The sequence below is a fragment of the Dipodomys spectabilis genome, unplaced genomic scaffold (assembly GCF_019054845.1).
Source record: "Dipodomys spectabilis isolate Male_0828 unplaced genomic scaffold, ASM1905484v1 ptg000230l, whole genome shotgun sequence".
NCBI classification, from domain to species: domain Eukaryota; kingdom Metazoa; phylum Chordata; class Mammalia; order Rodentia; family Heteromyidae; genus Dipodomys; species Dipodomys spectabilis.
Window position 1 is genome coordinate 713,161 of NW_024870907.1, and position 19,411 is coordinate 732,571.

At 45.2% G+C, this 19,411-nt stretch overlaps 1 protein-coding gene and 1 non-coding gene across 3 annotated transcripts in view; both read left to right on the forward strand.

Moving 5' to 3' along the window:
- The first annotated feature begins 265 nt into the window (after positions 1–265).
- Positions 266–19,411, forward strand: part of Tnrc6b (trinucleotide repeat containing adaptor 6B) — a 227,108-nt gene continuing 207,962 nt past the window's right edge. For both annotated transcript variants that reach the window (XM_042697931.1, XM_042697934.1), the window contains exon 1: positions 266–470. The gene's annotated coding sequence lies outside the window, so the exon portion shown is untranslated. The remainder of the gene's footprint in view (positions 471–19,411) is intronic.
- On the forward strand, positions 16,814–16,918 carry LOC122123678. Its single transcript, XR_006150432.1, has one exon. It is a non-coding gene; the product is annotated as a U6 spliceosomal RNA (small nuclear RNA).

The following is a 19,411-nucleotide window of genomic DNA, read 5'->3' on the forward strand; positions in this document are numbered from 1 at the left end:
CCGCGACCGAGGAAGCGGCCTCTGGGATGCTGAGGGGGTGTGTCCCCGCATGATTGGCGCAGGCCGCTCGGCCAATCCTAGCTCGTCAAACGGGAAGCATTTAGCCAATGAGGGGCGACAGCAGCCGCGAGAAATTGGAGGGGCGGAACAGCAGGTTGACAGGCACAAGCGTCAGCCAGTGAGATCTAGAGGCATCCTCCCCACAGCCAATGAAGTGGGGCTCTGGGCGGGCTCCCGAGTGTTTGTGTTGTGGTTTTGGGGGAGGGAGGCGGAGGGGAAAGTTTGTTTATTTTGTTTTTAGTTTCTGGGGTCCCCGTGCTTCAGGAAGGTGAAGCGGGAGAGAGCGACCCCCCCGCGCCCCTCAGTCCCTCAGCGACGTCGCCTCCATAGCCGGCGGAGAAGCGAGAGCCGCGGTCATCGCCCGGCCCCACAGCGGACCGCCGCGCTCTGGAAGCCGGCGCGGCTCGGCGGTGAGTGGGGACCGAGGGCCGCGGCGTCCTTCCCTTCCCCCTCTCTGTCCTTCCCCCCCCTTCCCTCCCCCTCCCACGTCCCCCTCCCCTTCCCCGCACGCCGCCGGGCCGGAGCGGGGCGACCGCGGGTGGGCCCGGACGCCAGCCCGGGGGCGCGCGGCGCGGCCTGGCCCGGCCCTCCGAGGGGCGGCGTGTGCGTGTCCTCGCCGCCGAGCGCGCGCACCGCAGCCGCGGGCCGCGCGGGGCGGGGGGCGTGGGCGCCGGGGTGGACGAGGGCGGCGGCGCCAGGCGCGCGGCGCGGGGCTGGCCTCGGGTAGCCGGCGAGGCGAGGGCCCCGCGGGGCCCCGTGTGGCGCGCGGCGCCCCGGGGCGGCCCGGCGGGGGCGCGCGCGCGGCCCCGCGTCACGCGCCGGCAGGTGTGAGCCCGGAAAGGGCTTCCGGGTGGGCTGGCGGCGGCGCTTCCCCGCGCCCCGGGGTGGGGGGTGGGGAGCGGGGGAGCTCGGGCCCCTGCCGTACCTGGCGGTGGGAGGAGGCCGGGGGAGCATCGGGCCCCGGGGTCCTCGGCGTCCGGCCCTGTGTGCGGGATCTGTGTGATGGAGTCACCGGGCGGAGGCCCCTGCGTGCGTGGAAGCGTGGGGAGGCGGTGGTGGCAGGAAATGAGGGGCTGGAGGGATGACAGGGTTCGAAGCCACCCTGGGGAGCGGATGCCACCTGCCCCTGGGCTGGTGCCTTTTAGATTTTAAACCAGGGTTGGGGGGTTAGTAGCCCTTAGCGGCCAAATACCGGATCCCGCAAAATACATTTTGAGGGACGGGCGAGTGACGCCCAGAACCGCAGCCTCCGGTCCGCCGCCTCGGAGCCCAGCCCAGCCTGCATTCCGTGGATGCTGGTAGTTGCAGGTCACCGGCCTGGGGCTTAGGATCCTCTCGCTTTCTTATGTATCTTTTGATTATTTTGTTACTTTTGACTCAGTGAATAAAGCCAACCAAGAGTCAGTGAATGCATCATTACGTCCCCAGCAGTTAGAAAGGTGCACAGAAACCCCACATCATCGCGTTTTCTGAGTTTAATGATAGAGGTCATTTTTTTTTTCTCTAGTGGAAGATTTCAGGAGTGTTAAGTTTTCCTGTTAGTTTGGCCAAACATCAGTAATCTTCCCTTTAACACGACGTAGGTTTTTCTGGTAACATGCACTGGACTTATTATTTCTCCTGCTTCTCGGCCTGGCCGCAGGTAGGTAAGTCGCTGTGCTTACTTAGGTTCACGGGCATCCCAAACACAAGACAGACTGACTTGTACTTAGGATGCAATGATGGTAATAATGATGCTTGTATACTTACTTATTTTGTGGTCACAAAATCCTAAACATCATGGTTTGAACAGAGTAGTTTCAGTGTAGGATTAGAAGAGAAGAAATTGCTAAGCTGCTTGTCTCTCTGAACATAAATATACTCCAGAAAAAAAAAAAAGCCCTCTCAAATAGAAGCACTTAAAAACGTTTTGAAATTAGCCATACCATGTATTCAAATGACAATAATAATATCCGCTCACATTTATGGCATGCTTACCATGTGCCCTTTATTTTCCTAATCTTTGACTTAGACCTGTGGCATAGATGCCATCACTGTTCTGGGGACAAAAAAGGCCTCTAAGAGCCATGCAGTGAGGAAAAGCTTGAAGTCTGCATGGTTTCACAGCTGTGTTTGTTTCATTTGCCTCTTAAATTATCCAGAGGAAGAAAGACAGGATGCTTTAGACTGTGAGGGACATGGCTTCAGTTAGGTTCAACCCCAATATTTAAAAATGTAGAAAAGGAGACTGTCATCTGGGGTGCCCATGACTCATGCCTTTAATCCTAGCTCATCCCTCTAATCCTAGCTGCTTTGGAGGCAGAGATCAGGAGGATCACAGTCAATGCTGGCCTGGGAAAAAAGTGAGACCCTATTTCAAATATAACTAGCAAATATATACTAGCAATACCCAAGTAGTAAAGCTCCCACTTAGCAAGTTTGAGGCCATGAGTTCAAAGCTAGTACCACTTCTACCCCTCCCATATACACACACACTCAAAAGAAGAAGAAAAGGGAGAATGCCACTAGTGATTACCTTTTCCTTGCCTAACAGAAGAAGTTAAGGTTAAATTAAGTTCATTCAAGATTTTCTACAGAAGTACATCTAAACTATTGTTGGTTTTCTACTGGGGTGTGTGTGTGTGTGTGTACGCGTGCATGCACGCACACGCACACACACACGCGTGCCAATCCTGGATGCTGTCTCTGAACTTTTTTGCTCAAGGATAGTGTTCTACCACTTGAGCCACAGCTCCACCTAGAGCTGGGGATAAGAGTGTTATAGACTTTCTTGCCTGGGCTGACTTTGAACTGTGATCTTCAGATATTAGGCTCTTGAGCTGTTAGAATTATAGGTGTGAGCCACCAGTAATGAGTTTGATTTTTTTTTTTTTGAAACAGTCTTGTCAGGCCGGCTTGAAACTGGTGATGGTTCTGCCTCAGACTCCCCGGTGGGATACCGGCATATGCCATCACATCTATGAAGAAACTTTTTTCTTCAATTAATTTTTTTGCTTCCTTATTTCAGAGGAAATAAGGAGCAGAGAGCTCTTACAAAGAGATTATGGAGAAAGAGGTGAGGCTACAAGTGGTATAAGAGACAAGAAAAGCTGGAGAATCCTGAGGCCAAGGTCATTGGCTATCCTTCGAGAAACTTCTGTATGTTCTTGTTCCATTAGTCCCCAGCCACCCTTTGTGCCAGGGTGTCTGTTCATTCTTCATAGCTCTCACCACAACTTGTGGATCAGGACCAGACCTGTTTTTTTGGTTTATTTTTTCCCTAGGGCTTGGGCTTGAACCTAGGGCTTTGTGTGTGCTACCTAAGCAAGTACTTGTTGGCCCACTCTCAAGAGCCTGTCCCAAGTGTCAGGCATACAGCCTGACTCCCAGACTCCTAGAAAATAGTTGTTGGTTATATTATGAGTTAGGCTTTTGCTTTTATTATTTATTGTTATCCTGTGGTTTCTGGTAGCCTCACCCTCTGCCTGGGCTTCTCTGTGACTTAGCCTGGCTGATGGAGGGCTTGCCACATAGAACTGAAATGTCTGAAGAGAATGCCAGTCCTTTTCTCGTGTGCTTTGAGCCTCTGCTGTGAGACTTACCACTAAGCCAGACTAGATTTAACCTAAACTGTGCTGAGCTTGTGGGTCCGGTGAGCATTGCACTCTGGTTATGCTGGCTGACATCAGCACTTGCACCTGTCCGTCCTCTCTTGTCTCAACCTGTTCTTGAGTTCTCTCTCCACCCAGCAAGGTGTGTCTGGACACCTCGTATGCTTTCCAGCCAAGCAGCCTGCTTGTCCTTTGATATAGGCAGTCTTTGACATTGACAACTGTTGAGTATTTTGTTTCTACAGATTACCCCCATGCTAGAATGCTTCATCTTTCCTGTGCCCCCTCCTCCCAAATCTATCACAGACACTTAGGATTGAAAGCTTTCAATGGTGTTTTATTGTCTATAGGGTTTACACTTTTTATTTTGTTATTTAAAACTCTCTGGACTACTCCTGTCTAATAGAAATAGAAAGCAAGCCACAAAAGTGAGTTGCATCCATAATTTAAAATTTTCTAGTAGCTACAGTAAAAAGGAAAAAGGAGCTGGATGCTGGTGGCTCATGCCTGTAATCCTAGCTGCTCAGGAGGCTCAGGAGTCTGAGGATCGCAGTCAGAAGCCAGCTTGGGCAGGAAAATCTGTGAGACTCTTACTGCTAATTAACTACCAAAAAGCCAAGCAATGAAGGTGCGGTTCAACTGGTAGAGGGCTAGCCTTAAGAAAAAAGCTCAGAGATGGGACAGTGCCTAGGCCTTGAGTTCCAAGTCCCAGAACACACATATACACACAAAGTGAAATTGACATATGTACCATTTTATTTCCTGAATAAAATATTACTGAAATACTTTATATTCTTTTTTGTTTTTTTTTGCCAGTCCTGGGGCTTGAACTCTGGGTCTGGGTACTTTCCCTGAGCTTCATGTGCTCAAGGTTAGCACTCTAGGAAGTGGTGCTGTGGCTCAAGCGGTAGAGCACTTGCCTTGAGCTGAAGAGCTGAGGGACAGTGCCTAGGCCCAGAGATCAAGCCCCATGACCAACCAAAAAAAAAAAAGACAGAAAAAAAGAAAAGAAGGTTAGCACTCTACCTCTTGAGCCACAGCTCCACTTCTGGCTTTTTCTGCTGTTTATGTGGTACTGAGGAATGGAACCCAGGGCTTCAGGCATGGTGTGCCAAGCACTCTTATCCCTAAAGCCTCATTCCCAGCCCCCTTTACATTCTTTTTTATGTTAAGTCTTTGGAATCTGGAATGTGTTTTTTAGTCAGATCCATCTCAACTCACACTAACCACATTTCAGTTGCTGGGTAGCCTCATGTTGGTAGGTGGCAGCCAACATGTTGGACAGCTCAGCCCTAAGCCATGCCTTCAGCATAGCTGACTACCAGACATGGGTAATTCCAGCCACTGGCCTTTTGATAACTGGATTCACTTCATCTTGAAGCAGCTTCATCATTCCAGTATGCTAAGGGTGGAGATCAGGCGGTGGCTGGCTCTGAAGTTACTGTTCTGTACAACGTAAGGGAATTGAGCTACAAGAAGGAATAACCTTTGAGCAGGCACACTGACCCTTCCTTGAGAAACACAGGGACCCGAGGATCATCCAAAAACTTGTGTTCTTCCATCTCTTCTGTAGTGTCGTAATATAATTAATTTTTTCTTGTTTTGAGATGATAATCTTCCCCTATTGCCAAGTCAACCTCAGACTCTCGGGCTCCGGTGGTCCTCCTACCTCAGCCTTCTAGGTGGACACCACTGTTCCAGGTTTCATGTGATATTTTTATAACACTTGTGTGTCCATTACTCAGAACCAATCTTTATTATATTTACAGCTGAGAAGACATAGACATTGACTAATAAGAATGGGTGTCTGGTGAATTAGACTCAGTGTCAACCACTCATACCCTCAATGAGGGTATGTGAAACACCTTGATTGTCCTCCATTGTATGTTGTCTGCTTCCCTATGAAGCCTGAGTTTCTTGGAAACAGGCCTTTGCTTTGTCCCCTAAGCATCTAACCTAGCCTGTAGTAGGCAATCTGTAAGTATTTTAAGTGGAGTATATTATCAAAATTGTTTTGAGGACAGACATCATGAACTATGAAGGAGTATATGGCCCTGAGGATTGAATTCAGGGCCTGGTCCATGCTGGGCATCTTGCTCTCCCACTGGGCCATCTACCCAAGGCCTCTGGCATGTTTTTTTTTTTTTTTAATTTAATTTTATTTTTTTTGTGAACATACTGTACAGAGGGGTTACAATTACATGGGCAGGATAATGCATACATTTCTTATCAAGCATTGCAGCCTCCTCCTTTGTTTACCCTTCACATCCCTTCCCTACCTCCCCCCTACCTCCCCAATCCTCCCTCCCTACCCCCCCCCCCCCACCAACGTTGTAAAGCTCGTTTTCGACATGACCTTGTACTTCTCACTGTTGCAACAGGTCCACCTGTATCCTTAAATGCCTTGTTTTTCCCATCTCCTCCACAAGTTATACTGACATCAAATATAGTGAAAGCAGGGGTTATACTGTGGGGGAGGGACATACAAAGCAACAAAGAGATAATCTTATAAATGCGTTAGAAACAAATGCATGAAATAAAAAAGCATTAAAATACATATCTAAGGGTTCATTTTCCTAACATCACATTATCTGACCTTTTCCGCTTGACTCATACATATACTAGATATTGCAAATAAGGGAAACCATGGGACCTATGTTTCTTTGGGCCTGGCTTACTTCACTTAATATAATTTTTTCCAAGTTTTTCCATTTCCTAACAAATGGGGCAGTGTCATTCTTTCTGATGAGGCATAGAATTCCATTGTGTATGTATACCACATTTTCTTGATCCATTCATCTACTGAGGGGCATCTGGGTTGGTTTGGCATGTTTTCTTTATTGTCTTGATGGGATAGTTTCTTCATCCACTGATTGTACGTTTATGTCTTTCTATCCCCCCCTTTCATCTTATTAGGGTAGATTAACAGGTATAGAATTGTGAATATTATGCACCTTACATGTTTCAAGTAGATTTGCTTTAAAAAAAATTAAACAATAACTGAGCCAGATGCCAATAGCTCATGCCTGTAATCCTAGCTACTCAGGAGGCTGAGATCTGAGGATCATGGTTTGAAACCAGCCCAGGCAGAAAAGCCTATGAGACTCATCTCCAGATTACCACCAGAAAACCAGAAGTGGCCCTATGGTTCAAAGTGGTAGAGTGCTAACTTTGAACAAAAGAGCTAAGGGACAGTGCCTGAGTTCAAGCCCCACAACTCACACAAAAAAAAGAATAGCTGACTAGATACTGTTACAAGTTTTCAGGTTGACTCAGAATTGAACTTTGCAGCTGTGCCTGGTGATGTATACCTATAATCTTGGTATTGGTAGGAGGATCAATAGTTGGAGGGACTCCAGTATCCCTTAGTGAGATCTTTCCTCAGAAAATGAGAAACAAAAAAGTTTGACTTTAATGGCTCATTTTTTCTTTCGTTGTTTGGAAACTGGCTCTCCACCAGCTTCAAAATCAGAGCTCCAAAGTCGTTGCATAATTATTGGCATTCATGCATACCTTGTTCAGAGAGACTTACTAGTAAGTCTAGGAGTCAAAAGTTCTGCATTTGTTTGTATTGCAGACACTTGCTTGAGAGCCAGCTATGTTCCAAGCACAGGAGTGCTTGAGAATTCAAAAACTGTAGTAAAAAAGTGTTCTTTAAAAGCCCTAACATGAAGGTGAAATGATCAGTTCTTCCTAGGAAGTTTTAATTTCTCTCTTGCTTCCTTATTCCCTATTGACTACATCATATCATGTTTCTAGATTTATCTGTCCTGCTAGAGTGTAAGTTTATGAGAGACCATTCAGCTCTACATATCCAGGCACATACTGTAGACATGCAAGTTTTGATTGAATAAATACCCCAAATAAATTACTTAGTTTCATGGAACCCTAGTTTTTTTCTCTTGCAGATAGGGAATTCTGTGCTTTTAGAGAATTGTTGAAACTTTAGTGAGAATAATCTTTTGTTAAAAAATGAAAACTATGGATCTATACATGTTTTACATCAATCTCAATATAAAACATTTATTCAAAAACCAAGTATAGCTCAGCGCCGGTGCCTCACATCTGATTCCTGTCTGCTTAGGAGGCTGAGATCTGAGGGTCAAGGTTCAAAGCCAGCCCGGGCAGGAAAGTCAGTGAGATTCTTATCTCTAATAAACCACCAGAAAACCTGAAGTGGTGCTGTGACTCAAGTGGTAGAGTGCTAACTTTGAACTGAAGAGCTGAGGGACTGCGCCCATGCCTAGAGTTCAAGGCCCACAACCAATGAAAACAAAACAACAAAAAAACAAGCATAGTGGTTGGTAGTTATAATCCCATCACTTGGGAGGCAGAGGCAGAAGGGTGAGGGGGTTTTCAAGGCCAGCCTGGATACACAGGAGGATTTTGTCTCAACAGAACAGCCTGTGCTGCCGTTGGCTCACACCTGTAATTCTAGCTACTCAGAAGGCTGAGATCTGAGGATTGTGGTTAGAAGCTAACCCAGGCAGGAAAGTCCAAGAGACCCTTACTTACAATTAATTAATCACCTAAAAGCCAAAAGTGGAGCTGTGGCTCAAGTGGTAAAGTACTAGCCTTGAGCACAAAGCTCAGGGATGACTTCCAGGCCTTGAGTTCAAGCCCCAGGACTGGTACACTTGCATGTGCATGCACATGCACACACATACACAAAACAATTTTTAAAAAACCATGCAAGTGGGCTGGGAAAGTGGCTCAGTGGTAGAGCACTTGCCTTGCATGCCTGAGGCCCTGGGTTCGATTCCTCAGCACCAATAAGCAAAAAGAAAAAAGCTGGAAGTGGTGCTGTGGCTCAAGTGGCAGAGCACTAGCCTTGAGCTGAAGAGCTGAGGGACAGCGCCCAGGCCCAGAGTTCAGGCCCCACGACGGGACCCCCAAAAAAAAACCCGTGCAAGTATAAATCTGATGGTTCCCCCCACATACTTAAAGAGTTCATGAGACCTAGAGTACCTGCCCTTGCCCCTGCCCCAGATGTGACTGCCATGTGAATAAGAACCTGAATTCTTATTCTTGTCCTAGTAACTGAGTGCATAGTGAAGACCCAGCCACCATCTTCATTTCCTGCCGCCCTCTCCTTGATTGCCTGTGCTCTCGTCACATGGGGTCCTCTTCAAGTTCCCAAAAGGCCTATTCTTTCTGTCTCAGGTACTGTGTGGTTCACAAGGCTCCCTCTGGATGGAAGACTGGCACCCAAATTTGAACAGATACCCCTGAGTCTTCAGAGCTCAGTTAATATGCCAATGTGTCGTTTATTTTTACTTTTATTTTTTTTCTGTCCGAGACTGGGACTCGAACTTGGTATCGGATACTTCCACTCATTGGCTGGCATTCTGCCACCTGAGCCATGCCTCCACCCCTTTCTTTAATTAATGACTCCCTAGTTACCCCACCCTAAAGAGAGAGCCCATTTTTAAACACTCAAAGAAAGCACTTAATACAATTGTAAGACAAGCACTTAATTTGTATATTACTTTACCCTGCTGGAAAACAGCTGCATGGATAAAAATACTTTGTCTCTTGTTCGCTAGTATCTAGCATCATGTGTTACGTGGAGTAGAGAGGCCTTCAAAATTATTTCAATTAAATTAGGAAGACAGAGTTAAAAAAGTATTTTAAAAACCTGGGCTGGAGGTATAGGTCAGTGACAGATCACATGCTTAGCAGATAAGAGGCCCTGGATTTAGTTTCTACCCAATACCACAAGAAAGTAAAAATTAAAAAGAACAGTTGTGATAGTTGAATTAAATATGGGGGACTTTCCAGGTTGCTTGTTTGTTTGTTTGGTTGATACTAGCAGCACTGGGGATTCAATCTGGGGCTTATTAGGCAACCATTCTGCCACTGAGTTATACCCCCAGATATTTATCTTTTTACTTTTTCAGTTGACAGATAATAATTATATGCCTAGGGCTGGGAAGGTGGCTCAGTGGTAGAGTGCTTGCCTTGCATGCATGAGGCCCTGGGTTTGATTCCTTAGCACCACATAAACAGAAGAAGCCAGAATTGGTGCTCAGTATAGTGTGCTAGCCTTGAGCTGAAGATCGCCTAGGCCCAGAGTTCAAGCCCTACGGCCGAAAAAAAAAATATATGCCTATATGGTATACAATGTGATGTTTCTATGTGTTTATATATTGCTCTTATCTTTATTTTTTTGTTTTAAAAAATATTGTTATTATAAAGGTGATGTACAGAGGGGTTACAGTTACATAAGCCGGGTAGAGAGTACATTTTTTTCTGGACAATGTCACCCCTTATAAATACTGATATTGTAAGACCAGCAAAGTTGACTCAAAGCAGAATGTGAGAAAATTGTCAGCAATCTCATACTCTCTATGAATGTAACCTTATGACTGTGCTGTGGAAACCAAACATATGAAATCTGTTTACACATAACAAAATTTTGAAAGAAAAATTATACCCAAACTGCCACCTGATTTGTTCATGTCTAATAATTGGCCCATAATGGCAGTTATTAATTGCTAATGTAAGATGAAATAAACATATCAAAATTCTCATCACTAAGAATGAAATTTTAAATGTGAAATGGATTTTTTATAATACCAATTATTTTCAGAGAAAGAGGAGTTCATATATATATATATATGTATATTTTTTATTTTATTTAATTAATTAATTTTTATCATGGGGTCTGAACTCTGGGCTTGGGCACTGTCCCTCAGCCCTTTAGCTCAAGGCTAGTACTCTACCACTTGAGCCATAGCACCACTTCTGGCTTTTTCTGCTTATGTGGTGCTGCGGAATCGACCCCAGGGCCTCATGCATGCAAGGCAAGCACTCTACCACTGAGCCACCTTCCCAGCCCCGAGATCAGATATATTTTATGTGGGATCTTAAAAGAATTTTATACATCCGTATTTGGAATTTTGGACTTTTTTTTCCTGTCAGTCATGGGCTTGAACTCTGGGCCTGGGTGCTGTCCCTGAGCTCTTGAGCTCAAGGCCAGCGCTCTACCACTTGAGCCACAACATCACTTCTGGTTTTCTGGTGGTTAATTGGAGATAAGAGTCCCATGGACTTTTCTGACCGGGCTGTCTTTGAACTGTGATCCTCAGATCTATGCTTCCTGAGGAGCTAGGATTACAGGCGTGAGTCACCCGGACCCGATGAGACTTGCTTTCTTTTTTTTTTTTTTTGGGTCCGGTTGTGGGGCCTGAACTCTGGGCCTGGGCACTGTCCCTCAGCTATTCAGCTCAAGGCTAGCACGCTACCACTTGAACCACAGCACCACTTCTGGCTTTTTTTTTTCTGCTTATGTGGTGCTGAGGAATTGAACCCAGGGCCTCATGCATGCAAGGCAAGCGCTCTACCACTGAGCCAACTTCCCAGCCCCGATGAGACTTTCTTTACATTCCATTCCGTTCCTTGTGAGAAAGTATGTTCAGTCTGCAGCCATGGTACTTATCTTTAATACTACTTGTAATAAGTAAACATTTAAAGATTTTAGAAAATATTGTAATGGAAGTTTTTAATTTGTCTGAAATTTTGTTTTAGTCATTGTAGGTTTTAGTGAGTAAACCGCTTAATTCTTACTGGTAGACATAATCACAATGGTCGTCACTTTAAACATCTTGTTCCGTGCTAAGGATGCATGTGATTACTGTGGGACATTTGAATGCTTACCATGTACTGAATGCTGTGCTAGAAGCCAGGACTGCCAGGATGGGAAAAGGAGAAGATCTTTGTTCCTGAGGGATTCAGAGCCAAATGCACAAGATAGACATGGACGCAGGGTGCCATTTGGTGGGATAAGTACTATACTAGACCGTATGGTACAAGGAGTGGGGCAACAATGTAAAGGAAGCTGATGTCAGCGTCCAGGACCAAGAGCGGACTTCCCATTTGAAACTAGAAATGACTTTATTTGTAATGATCTAGCGCATAGTATTTGAACTCAAAGACATTTTAAAGTTTCATTCTAGGAAGATAAACTAGCATCGTGCTTAGCTGATACATTTGTTGAGAAGAGTACCTGTAACTGCAAATGATGTCAGGTAGATTTACAATGTGGTGACTCACATCAGCTTATCTGTCAAAGCAGAGTGAAGGAAGTGACCTCTAGGTGACCTGCCGCGGTGCTGATGCCATCTCATAGGGCTCAGAGGCTCAGCAGTGAAAGGGATTAAATCAGGAAGGACGTACCCAGACCACTGTGGGCTCCTGGGTATGTGTCCCACAGCCTCCACTCTGCTTCCAGGTCACTCACTGAAGTAGCATTAGTCTCATTGGCTGCTAACCAGGGTTGGCGAAAAGATGGAAGGGAAATCTAGCTCTTTTTCCTTCTCTTCAGTTTCAACACTTCTTTTCTTTTCTGTCCCCTTCTGTGTTACCTTTTTGTTACTATAACTGATTTACAAAGAGCAAGTACTTAGGTTAGGGTATCCCTGGTCAGTTGGCTTATTCACAGTTTTGGAGGGCTCAGTCCATGCTCAGTTGGCTCATTGCTTTTGGGCTTTATGGCAATGCTGTACATTATGGTAGACAGTGGGAGCACCTGGTGAAGGGGCCCCTGACTTCATGGTGACCAGGAAGCAAAAGAGACAGGAAGAGGAGGAGCCAGGGTTTCAGTAAATCCTCTTGAAGGGCATATCCATATGACCTCACTTCCCTCTACAGGGCCTTCTACTAAAGGCTCTTCACCTCCTAATAGAACTAAGCCTTCAACACAGGGGCCTCTGGGGGTCATTCAAGATCCAAACTCTTAACACCTCCTGCCATCATTCCCTGCCAGTCCATCCCATCTTTTGCTATCTTCATTCTATAATCACTGAATTATTTTTTAAGAACAATTGTAATGCCAGGAATCCCAGTGCATAGTCATGTTTCTTGATTGATTGATTGCCAATTCTGGGGGCTTGAACTCGGCCTGGGCACTGTCCCTGAGCTTTTTTTTTTTTTTTTTTTTTTGGTCTTGGGGCTTGAACTCTGAGTCTGGCCTTCAGCTCTTCAGCTCAAGGCTAGCACTCTACCACTTGAGCCACAGCACCACTTCTGGCTTTTTTGTGTTACTGAGGAATGGAACCCAAGATTTCATGCATGCTAGGCAAGCATTCTTTTTTTTTTTTTGTCAGTCGTGGGGCTTGAACTCTGGGCCTGGACGCTGTCCCTCAGCTCTTCAGCTCAAGGTGAGCGCTCTACCACTTGAGCTACAGCGCCACTTCCGGTTTTCTGGCGGTTTATTGGAGATAGGAGTCTCACGGTGTCTCCTGCCCGTGGGCTGGCTTTGAACCGCGATCCTCAGATCTCAGCCTCCTGAGTAGCTAGGATTACAGGCGTGAGCCACCAGTGCCCGGCGCTAGGCAAGCATTCTGCCACTAAGCCACATTCCCAGCTAAATTTATTTTTTGTTGGTCATGTGGCTTGAGCTTAGGGTCTGGGTGCTGTAAGCTGTTTTGTTGAAGGCTAGCACTCTGCCATTTTGAGCCACAGTTCCACTTCAGTTTTAAGGTGGTTAATTGGAGATAAGACTCTCATGGACTTTCCTGCTGGGGAGCTGGCTTTAAACCATAATCCTCAGATCTCAGCCTTCTGAGTAGCTAGGATTACAAGTGTGGACCATAAGGTCCCCGGCTTAAATTTTTTTTTTTTTGTGGGGGGGGGGGGGGTCCGGTTGTGGAGCCTGAACTCTGGGCCTGGGCACTGTCCCTCAGCTCTTCAGTTCAAGGCTAGCGCTCTACCACTTGAGCCACAACGCCACTTCCGGCTTTTTTCTTTTTGCTTATGTGGTGCTGAAGAATTGAACCCAGGGCCTCAGGCATGCAAGGCAAGCGCTCTACCACTGAGCCACCTTCCCAGCTTAAAATTTTGGACAGTACTGGGCTTTGTACTTAGGACCTAGTGCTTTCTAGGTAGACACTCAACTACTAAGCCACACCTCCAGCCCCAGTCCCAGTGCATGGGAGGACCCTCCTGCCGGGACTGCTGGGATGGGAAGAGAAGACCTTTGCTCCTGAGGGATACCCAGCATTATGCGGGACAAATACTGTGATAGGCCATACAAAGGGTGGGGCAGAGATGAAAGGGAATGTCCTCAACAGCCAAGGGGCATGGAAATAGTCTTCCGTGGAAAGTTTCTTTTGGGCTATTCAGTGAGATCCTATCATTATACGTATACATACAAACCAGTGACAGAATAACAACAAAAGGTTAAGGGATCACTATACCTTATTGATTACCCAGTGCTTTTCAGCTCTGCAAGTCTGCTTGGTATTTCTGGAGTGAGAGTAGATGATTAAAGTCTAGATTGAGGGCTGGGAAGGTGGCTCAGTGGTAGAGCGGTTGCCTTTCATGCCTGAGGCCCTGGGTTCGATTCCTCAGCACCACATAAGCAAAAAGAAAAAAGCCGGAAGTGGCGCTGTGGCTCAAGTAGAGCGCTAGCCTTGAGCTGAAGAGCTGAGGGACAGCGCCCAGGCCCAGAGTTCAGGCCCCAGGACCAGACCCCCCAAAATAAAATAAAATAAAGTCTAGATTGAGAAAGGTACCAGAGACAATTAGTACTGAGTGTGTCCTATTTCTATAATGCATTTCTTGGGCATGTCTGTATTGTAAAAGTATATAACCCGGGAGCCTCAAAAAGTAAAAGTGGCCTAGGCTCTCTAACTTAGAGCCCTCCCCCCCTTCAGCCCCCAGCCCTCGCCCCTTCAGCCCCCAGGCAGATCCAGGGAAAGGTCTTGAGCAACTGCTGCTATGAGGTTCTGAAACTGGGAGAGCTGAGTAAAAGATGGAGCTGCGTTGTTCCTCCCGTGCAGATCCTGCTGATGGAGCAGTGTGCTCCATGCTCCCTTTGGCAAAGTGAGGAGATCTTTACACAGATGCACATCTCCGCGGAACTTCTAAATATACTTTCTTGTTAGGTCAACTGTGGACAGTGGATTCTCTTACATTTGTCTTCTATGATAAAAGTTTGTGTTGTTACACTGTATGCTTAACACTTAGGATGTTTTTATTTTGCAGTTTGGCTCAATCCCCTTAAAGCAGCACAGTCATTACTGCTGCTTCAACTATGCAGGGGCAGAGGTTGTGAATGACTATGGAAAATGGGGTCTGTGTGTGTCTTACCCTACCACTGTGTAGCACACAGATGGCCCCGGGGGAGTGTTACCTTTAAAACACCGAAAACAAAAAGAAAACAAACAGTGAAAGGCTCTTTGTAGAAAGAACAAAACCCAATAGAATGAAAATGCACAAGACATCACATTTCAAGCCAGTAAAGGCTGGGTTGAAAACTTTAAAAGGGGGGACCCTCTGCCCCAACCACAGCTTGTGACTCTGTCTCAGCACTTTGTGTGACACCACCCTACGCTTCTCGAACTTACCAGGGTTCCACTGATCTGTGTGTTTGCCTTGAAACTGATGTGCTCTGCACTTCCTGTCCTGAAAAATGTGTACTTGGGGTCATTTTCTTGAAATTCGTTAATCACTTAGTCTCCTTCTTTGGGATGGAAGGCTCAGGATGCTTTTCAGAAAGGTTATTCCAGGGGGCACTGCTTCATCTTCCTCCATGTGACTAATGGTCCTGGAGCCCATCCTCTAATACTCAAATTTTGAAATCTACTGACACTGATCTTGAAATACTTCCCTATCACTTAGCTCTTTTTTCAGTGACTTTGGACTCTTTTTAAGATAGGATCTTCCTTTCTTCTCTCAGACTGACCTGGAACTCTTGATATTCATGAACACTGAGATTACAGAAGTGAGCCACCATGCCCAGCAGTTTAGCATTCTAGTCATCCTCAGGTTATGTCTACAAGGCTTGGGTAGCTTTCTGTCATTTCTGCTGCTGCTTGTTGCTCCCCAGAAAACATTTCCTACCCAATATTTTCTTTTCTCTTTCTTTAAAAACCTATGTTTCCTTTTCTTTTTCTTTTTTGGTTGATTTGTGGGGCTTGAACTCTGGGCCTGGGCGCTATTCTCAATTCTTCAGCTCAAGGCACGTGCTCTACCACTTGAGCCACAGTGCCACTTCCGCTTTTCTGATGGTTAATTGGAGATAAGAGTCTCATGAACATTCCTGCCCGGGCTGGCATTGAAATGTGATCCTCAGATCTCAGCCTCCTGAGTAGCTACGATTGCAGGTGTGGGCAAACAGTGCCCGGCAGATTTTGTACTTTTTAGCATACACATTTTACAAAGAAATATGATTTCACTTACCAGTCTTCATTTTGCTGGCTAGGACTTCAAGTATGATCCTGCATAGAAGGGGTGTAAGTGGCATTGTTGATTATTCTCTTGCCCTCCCCATCTTAGGGGAAGGCATCTAGTTTTTTTGTTGGTGGTGTTTTTTGTTTTTTTGTTTTTGTCAGTCACAGGCCTGAACTCTGGGCCTGGGCACTGTCCCTCAGCTCTTCAGCTCAAGGCTAATGCTCTATTACTTGAGCCACAGCACCATTTCCGGCTTTTTTTTCTACTTATGTGGTGCTGAGGAATCAAACCTGGGGCCTCATGCATGCAAGGCAAGCACTCTACCACTGAGCCACCTTCCCAGCCCGGCATCTAGTATGTTTGATGACATTAGCTGTCTTTCCTAGTTGCCCTCTATCATGTTACAGAATTCCAGTGCTCAGGATGAAACCAGGGCCTTACCTGTACTAGGTAAGTGTTATGCCTCTAAGCTAAATTCTCAGCCCATTGTTTCTTCAGATGGGGTTTTGCTATATAGTTTAGCTTGGCTTTGAACTATATATTCTTGTGTTTCTGCCTCCTGAGTCCTGAATTACAGACATGTACCACTACAACTAGCACAGCATTTCTTTTTTCTTTTCTTTTTTGTTTTTGGGTCTGGTCGTGGGGCCTGAACTCTGGGCCTGGGCGCTGTCCCTCAGCTCTTCAGCTCAAGGCTAGCACTCTACCACTTGAGCCACAGCTCCACTTCCGGCTTTTTTTTCTTTTTGCTTATGTGGTGCTGAGGAATCGAACCCAGGGCTTCAGGCATGCAAGGCAAGCGCTCTACCACTGAGCCACCTTCCCAGCCCCAGCATTTCTTTTTTCTAATCCTAGTTAATTGAGAGTTTTTTTTTTCTCCTCTCAGTCCTGGGGTTCCAACTCAGGGGTTCATAAGTGCTAGGCTGACACTTTACTGTTGAACCATGACTCTAGACCTTTTGCCTCAGTTATTTTTGAGATATGATCTGGCTTTTGTCCTCACATATACTGATGTTGGAATGATACAGAGATGATTAGCATGACCCCTGCACAAGGATGACATGCAAATTCGTGAAGTGCTCCATATGTTTAATTTGAAGAATGAAATTGAAAAAGACATAAGGAAGTAGAAGGACCTTCATACTCCTGGATTGACAGGATTAATACTGTGAAAATGGTAATATTGCCCAGAGTAATCTACAAATTCAGTGTAAATCCCATCAAAATCCTATCATTCTTCAGTGAGAAAGAGAAAACAATCCAAATCTTTGTTACCAAAAAGACCCCACTTGCAAATGCAATCCTGAGCAGAAAAAGTAGAGGTAGAGGTATAACAATAACAAACTTCATGCTCCACTACAGAGGTATAATAAGAAACACAGCTTGGTACTGGGACAAAAACAGGGTTAAGGACCAATGGAACAGAATAGAATACCCAGAAATAAAGCCAAAGACCTATTGCCATTTAATATTTGATAAGGGCGCCAAAACACAGGCTGGAATGAAGACAGCCTCTTCAACCAATGGTGCTGGGAAAACTGGATGTCCACATGCAGAAAACAAATTGGATCCCTATCATCTTGCACCAGCATCAATTCAAGATGGATCAAAGATTTCAATCTAAGACCTATAACCATAAAACTATTATAGGAAGGAGTAGGAGAAACATTAGGGCTCCTTGGTACAGGCAGGAACTTTCTGAGTAAAGATCCAGAAGCATAGTAAATCAAAGGAAGTCTTGATAAATGGGATTGCATCAAACTACAAGGTTTCTGCACAGCAGAGGATACAGCCAACAAGTTAAAAAGACAGCCTACAGAATGGGAGGAGATTTTTGCCAGCTATACATCAGATAATAGCCTACTGTCAGAATATACAGAGAGCTTTAAAAAACTAAATCCTCAGAGAACTGACCACCCGATTAATAAATGTAGTCCATTTATTAAGGAGCTAAAGAGACTTCTCAGAAGATGTAAACATGGCCAGACAGACACATGAAGAATGCTCAGCATCTCTGGCCATAAAAGAAATGCAACTTAAAACTGAGTTCCATCTCATCCCAGTTAGAATGGCCATCACCAAAAATAAAAGCAATAACAGATGCTGATGAAGATGTGGCCCAAAGGAAACCCCAATATACTGTTGGTGAGAATATAAACTTGTTCAACCAGTTTGGAAAGCAGTATAGAGGTTCTTCAAAAAATTAAACATAAGCTAGGTGCCAGTGGCTCAGGTCTGTAATACTAGCTACTCAGATGACTGAGATTGGAGGATTGGGGTTCCAAGCCAGCCTGGGTAGGAAATTCTTGAGACTCTTATCTCCAATAAACTACCAAAAAAAAAAGAAAAGAAAAGAAGTGGAGCTATGACTCAAATGGTAGAGTACTAGCCTTAGCAAAAAAAAACCCTAGGGGATAGTAGCACCCAGGCCCTGAGTTCAAGCTCTAAGATTGTCAAAAACAACAAACTAACCATAAGAACTACCCTGACCAGCAGTTCAACTTCTGGACATTTACCCAAAAGATTATAAACCAGTATACAGTAAAGTCACTAGCACAACCATGTTTTATAACAGCACTATGTACCATATCCAAGGTGTGAGATCAGCCCAGATGCCCTTCAGTGGACAAATGAATCAAGAAAACGTGATGCTAGCTAACTAGCTAGCTAGATACACACACACACACACCACACACACACACACACACACACACACACATGCACACACACACACACACACACACACACACACAATGGAATTTTACTCATCCCTTAGGATGATATTGTACCATTTACAAAGAAATGGAAGGAGATGGAAAAAATTATGTGAAGTAAGTCAGGCCCATATTTTCCCTCATGTGGAAGCTAGAGTTAGCTTATAAACTTACAAGTAAATACATTCAGTGGTGTGCAAGTGTATACAAATATATTAACTGAAATATGGTAGATTCAAGGAAGAACTCAAATACTGTATTCACTTAGAATGGCAAAGTCTAAGTTCAATAAAATAAAAATCAGGAAACAGGTACTTGAAAGGGGTGGGGTCAAGAGGAGTGGGGTAGACAGTGAAGAGCCAGGGAAAGAATGTAGTCAAGAATCCAGTGTATATACTACAAAATTAAGAAAATTTGAGGGAGCCGGGGCTGGTGGCTCATGCCTGTAATCCTAGCTACTCAGGAGGCTGAGATCTGAGGATCAAGGTTCAAAGCCAGCTGGGGCAGGAAAGTCCATGAAACTCTTATCTCCAATAAACCACTTGAAAACTGGAAGTGGTACTGTGGCTCAAGCATTAGAGCGCTTGCCTTGAGCTGCAGAGTGCAGGGACAGAGCCTAAGCCCAGAGTTCAAGCCCCAGGACTGACCAAAAAAACAAAAAAAAAAAAGAAAAAAAGAAAAGTGAGGGAATGGGTGGGTTGGGAGGGATGGTGAGAATGCCGAAAGGGATAACATTGATTAAGACATATCGTATTCATAAACTGCTTTGTAGAATGGCAACTTCTATACAACTACTTAAAAATAATTTTTTAAAGATCTTGCTTGTATAATTGGGATGGCAGGCATGTGTAGTAACACTCAGCTTTTTTG